This window comes from Triticum aestivum, chromosome 7A (genome assembly GCF_018294505.1).
Source record: "Triticum aestivum cultivar Chinese Spring chromosome 7A, IWGSC CS RefSeq v2.1, whole genome shotgun sequence".
NCBI classification, from domain to species: domain Eukaryota; kingdom Viridiplantae; phylum Streptophyta; class Magnoliopsida; order Poales; family Poaceae; genus Triticum; species Triticum aestivum.
Window position 1 is genome coordinate 669,408,275 of NC_057812.1, and position 6,000 is coordinate 669,414,274.

Here is a 6,000-nt window from a genome sequence, read left to right on the forward strand (position 1 = left end):
TGATCAAGGTGTTGCGCCGGTGATGATGGTGATCATGACGGTGCTTCGAAGATGGAGATCACAAGCACAAGATGATGATGGCCATATCATATCACTTATATTGATTGCATGTGATGTTTATCTTTTATGCATCTTATCTTGCTTTGATTGACGGTAGCATTATAAGATGATCCCTCACTAAATTATCAAAGTATAAGTGTTCTCCCTGAGTATGCACCATTGCGAAAGTTCTTCGTGCTGAGACACCACGTGATGATTGGGTGTGATAGGCTCTACGTTCAAATACAACGGGTGCAAAACAGTTGCACACGCGGAATACTCAGGTTTAACTTGATGAGCCTAGCATATAACAGATATGGCCTCGGAACATGGAGACCGAAAGGTCGAGCGTGAATCATATAGTAGATATGATCAACATATTGATGTTCACCATTGATACTACTCCATCTCACATGATGATCTGACATGGTTTAGTTGATTTGGATCACGTGATCACTTAGAGGATTAGAAGGATATCTTTCTAAGTGGGAGTTCTTAAGTAATATGATTAATTGAACTTCAATTTATCATGAACTTAGTACCTGATAGTATCTTGCTTGTCTATGTTTGATTGTAGATAGATGGCTCGTGCTGTTGTTCCATTGAATTTTAATGCGTTCCTTGAGAAAGCAAAGTTGAAAGATGATGGTAGCAATTACACGGACTGGGTCCGTAACTTGAGGATTATCCTCATTGCTGCACAGAAGAATTACGTCCTGGAAGCACCGCTAAGTGCCAAGCCTGCTGCAGGAGCAACACCAGATGTTATGAACGTCTGGCAGAGCAAAGCTGATGACTACTCGATAGTTCAGTGTGCCATGCTTTACGGCTTAGAACCGGGTCTTCAACGACGTTTTGAACGTCATGGAGCATATGAGATGTTCCAGGAGTTGAAGTTAATATTTCAAGCAAATGCCCGGATTGAGAGATATGAAGTCTCCAATAAGTTCTATAGCTGCAAGATGGAGGAGAATAGTTCTGTTAGTGAACATATACTCAAAATGTCTGGGTATCATAATCACTTGACTCAACTGGGGGTTAATCTTCCTGTTGATAGTGTCATTGACAGAGTTCTTCAATCACTGCCACCAAGCTACAAAAGCTTCGTGATGAACTATAATATGCAAGGGATGAATAAGACTATTCCTGAGCTCTTCGCAATGCTAAAAGCCGTGGAGGTAGAAATCAAGGAGCATCAAGTGTTGATGGTCAATAAGACCACTAGTTTCAAGAAAAAGGGCAAAGGATAGAAGAAAGGGAACTTCAAGAAGAACAACGAACAAGTTGCTGCTCAGGAGAAGAAACCCAAGTCTGGACCTAAGCCTGAAACTGAGTGCTTCTACTGCAAGCAGACTGGTCACTGGAAGCGGAACTGCCCCAAGTATTTGGCGGATAAGAAGGATGGCAAAGTGAACAAAGGTATATGTGATATACATGTTATTGATGTGTACCTTACTAATACTCGCAGTAGCACCTGGGTATTTGATACTGGTTCTGTTGCTAACATTTGCAACTCGAAACAGGGGCTACGGATCAAGCGAAGATTGGCTAAGGACGAGGTAACAATGCGCATGGGAAATGGTTCCAAAGTCGATGTGATCGCGGTCGGCATGCTACCTCTACATCTACCTTCAGGATTAGTATTAGACCTAAATAATTGTTATTTGGTGCCATCGTTGAGCATGAACATTATATCTGGATCTTGTTTGATGCGAGACGGTTATTCATTTAAATCAGAGAATAATGGTTGTTCTATTTATATGAGTAATATCTTTTATGGTCATGCACCCTTGAAGAGTGGTCTATTTTTGATGAATCTTGATAGTAGTGATACACATATTCGTAATGTTGAAATCAAAAGATGCAGAGTTGATAATGATAGTGCAACTTATTTGTGGCACTGCCGTTTAGGTCATATCGGTGTAAAGCGCATGAAGAAACTCCATACTGATGGACTTTTGGAACCACTTGATTATGAATCACTTGGTACTTGCAAACCGTGCCTCATGGGTAAGATGACTAAAACGCCTTTCTCCGGTACTATGGAGAGAGCAACGGATTTGTTGGAAATCATACATACAGATGTATGTTGAGGCTCGTGGCGGATATCGTTATTTTCTCACCTTCACAGATGATTTAAGTAGATATGGGTATATCTACTTAATGAAACATAAGTCTGAAACATTTGAAAAGTTCAAAGAATTTCAAAGTGAAGTTGAAAATCATCGTAACAAGAAAATAAAGTTTCTACGATCTGATCGTGGAGAAGAATATTTGAGTTACGAGTTTGGTCTACATTTGAAACAATGCGGAATAGTTTAGCAACTCACGCCACCCGGAACACCACAACGTAATGGTGTGTCCGAACGTCGTAATCGTACTTTATTAGATATGGTGCGATCTATGATGTCTCTTACTGATTTACCGTTATCATTTTGGGGTTATGCTTTAGAGACGGCTGCATTCATGTTAAATAGGACACCATCGAAATCCGTTGAGACGACGCCTTATGAACTGTGGTTTGGCAAGAAACCAAAGTTGTCGTTTCTAAAAGTTTGGGGCTGCGATGCTTATGTGAAAAAGCTTCAACCTGATAAGCTCGAACCCAAATCGGAGAAATGTGTCTTCATAGGATACCCAAAGGAGACTATTGGGTACACCTTCTATCACAGATCCGAAGGCAAGACTTTTGTTGCTAAATTCGGAGTTTTTCTAGAGAAGGAGTTTCTCTCGAAAGAAGTGAGTGGGAGAAAAGTAGAACTTGATGAGGTAAGTATACCTGCTCCCTTATTGGAAAGTATTACATCACAGAAACCGGTTTCTGTGACACCTACACCAATTAGTGAGGAAGCTAATGATACTGATCATGAAACTTCAGATCAAGTTACTACCGAACCTCGTAGATCAACCAGAGTAAGATCCGCACCAGAGTGGTACGGTAATCCTGTTCTGGAAGTCATGCTACTAGATCATGATGAACCTACGAACTATGAAGAAGCGATGGTGAGCCCAGATTCCGCAAAATGGCTAGAAGCCATGAAATCTGAGATGGGATCCATGTATGAGAACAAAGTGTGGACTTTGGTTGACTTGCCCGTTGATCGGCAAGCAATTGAGAATAAATGGATCTTCAAGAAGAAGACTGACGCTGACGGTAATGTTACTGTCTATAAAGCTCGACTTGTTGCAAAAGGTTTTCGACAAGTTCAAGGGATTGACTACGATGAGACCTTCTCACCCGTAGCGATGCTTAAGTCTGTCCGAATCATGTTAGCAATTGCCGCATTTTATGATTATGAAATTTGGCAAATGGATGTCAAAACTGCATTCCTGAATGGATTTCTGGAAGAAGAGTTGTATATGATGCAACCAGAAGGTTTTGTCGATCCAAAGGGAGCTAACAAAGTGTGCAAGCTCCAGCGATCCATTTATGGACTGGTGCAAGCCTCTCGGAGTTGGAATAAACGCTTTGATAGTGTGATCAAAGCATTTGGTTTTGTACAGACTTTTGGAGAAGCCTGTATTTACAAGAAAGTGAGTGGGAGCTCTGTAGCATTTCTGATATTATATGTGGATGACATATTATTGATTGGAAATAATATAGAATTTCTGGATAGCATAAAGGGATACTTGAATAAGAGTTTTTCAATGAAAGACCTCGGTGAAGCTGCTTACATATTGGGCATTAAGATCTATAGAGATAGATCAAGACGCTTAATTGGACTTTCACAAAGCACATACCTTGACAAGGTTTTGAAGAAGTTCAAAATGGATCAAGCAAAGAAAGGGTTCTTGCCTGTGTTACAAGGTGTGAAGTTGAGTAAGACTCAATGTCCGACCACCGCAGAAGATAGAGAGAAAATGAAAGATGTTCCCTATGCTTCAGCCATAGGCTCTATCATGTATGCAATGCTGTGTACCAGACCTGATGTGTGCCTTGCTATAAGTCTAGCAGGGAGGTACCAAAGTAATCCAGGAGTGGATCACTGGACAGCGGTCAAGAACATCCTGAAATACCTGAAAAGGACTAAGGATATGTTTCTCGTATATGGAGGTGACAAAGAGCTCATCGTAAATGGTTACGTTGATGCAAGCTTTGACACTGATCCGGACGATTCTAAATCGCAAACCGGATACGTATTTTTACTAAACGGAGGAGCTGTCAGTTGGTGCAGTTCAAAACAAAGCGTCATGGCGGGATCTACATGTGAAGCAGAGTACTGCTTCGGAAGAAGCAAATGAAGGAGTCTGGATGAAGGAGTTCATATCCGATCTAGGTGTCATACCTAGTGCATCGGGTCCAATGAAAATCTTTTGTGACAATACTGGTGCAATTGCCTTGGCAAAGGAATCCAGATTTCACAAGAGAACCAAGCACATCAAGAGACGCTTCAATTCCATTCGGGATTTAGTCCAAGTGGGAGACATAGAAATTTGCAAGATACATACGGATCTGAATGTTGCAGACCCGCTGACTAAGCCTCTTCCACGAGCAAAACATGATCAACACCAAGGCTCCATGGGTGTTAGAATCATTACTGTGTAATCTAGATTATTGACTCTAGTGCAAGTGGGAGACTGAAGGAAATATGCCCTAGAGGCAATAATAAAGTTATTATTTATTTCCTTATATCATGATAAATGTTTATTATTCATGCTAGAATTGTATTAACCGGAAACATAATACATGTGTGAATACATAGACAAACATAGTGTCACTAGTATGCCTCTACTTGACTAGCTCGTTGATCGAAGATGGTTAAGTTTCCTAACCATAGACATGAGTTGTCATTTGATTAACGGGATCACATCATTAGGAGAATGATGTGATTGACTTGACCCATTTCGTTAGCTTAGCACTTGATCATTTAGTTTGTTGCTATTGCTTTCTTCATGACTTATACATGTTCCTATGACTATGAGATTATGCAACTCCCGTTTACCGAGGAACACTTTGTGTGCTACCAAACGTCACAACGTAACTGGGTGATTATAAAGGTGCTCTACAGGTGTCTCCGAAGGTACTTGTTGGGTTGGCGTATTTCGAGATTAGGATTTGTCACTCCGATTGTCGGAGAGGTATCTCTGGGCCCTCTCGGTAATGCACATCACATAAGCCTTGCAAGCATTGCAACTAATAAGTTAGTTGCGGGATGATGTATTACGGAACGAGTAAAGAGACTTGCCGGTAACGAGATTGAACTAGGTATTGAGATACCGACGATCAAATCTCGGGCAAGTAACATACCGATGACAAAGGGAACAACGTATGTTGTTATGCGGTCTGACCGATAAAAGATCTTCGTAGAATATGTGGGAGCCAATATGAGCATCCAGGTTCTGCTATTGGTTATTGACTGGAGACGTGTCTCGGTCATGTCTACATTGTTCTCGAACCCGTAGGGTCCGCACGCTTAACGTTACGATGACAGTTTCATTATGAGTTTATATATTTTGATGTACCGAAGGTTGTTCGGAGTCCCGGATATGATCACAGACATGACGAGGAGTCTCGAAATGGTCGAGACATAAAGATCAATATATTGGACGGCTATATTCGGACACCGGAAGTGTTTCGGGTGATTTTGGAGAAAACCGGAGTGCCGGAAGGGTTACCGGAACCCCCCGGGGAAGTATTGGGCCTTAGTGGGCCTGAGGGGAGAGAGAGGGAAGCAGCCCAGGAGGTGGCGCGCCCCCTCCCATGGGGAGTCCGAATTGGACTAGGGGAGGGGGGCGCGGCCCCTCTTTCCCTCTCCCTCTCCCTCTCTTTCCTTCCCCCTTCCCTCTTCCTAGTTGGACTAGGAAAGGGGAGTCCTACTCCTACTAGGAGGAGGACTCCCCCCTCCTTGGCGCGCCTCAAGGGCCGGCCAGCCTCCCCCCTTGCTCCTTTATATACAGGGGTAGGGGCACCTCTAGACACACAAGTTGATCTTCGTGATCGTTCTCTTAGCCGTGTGCGGT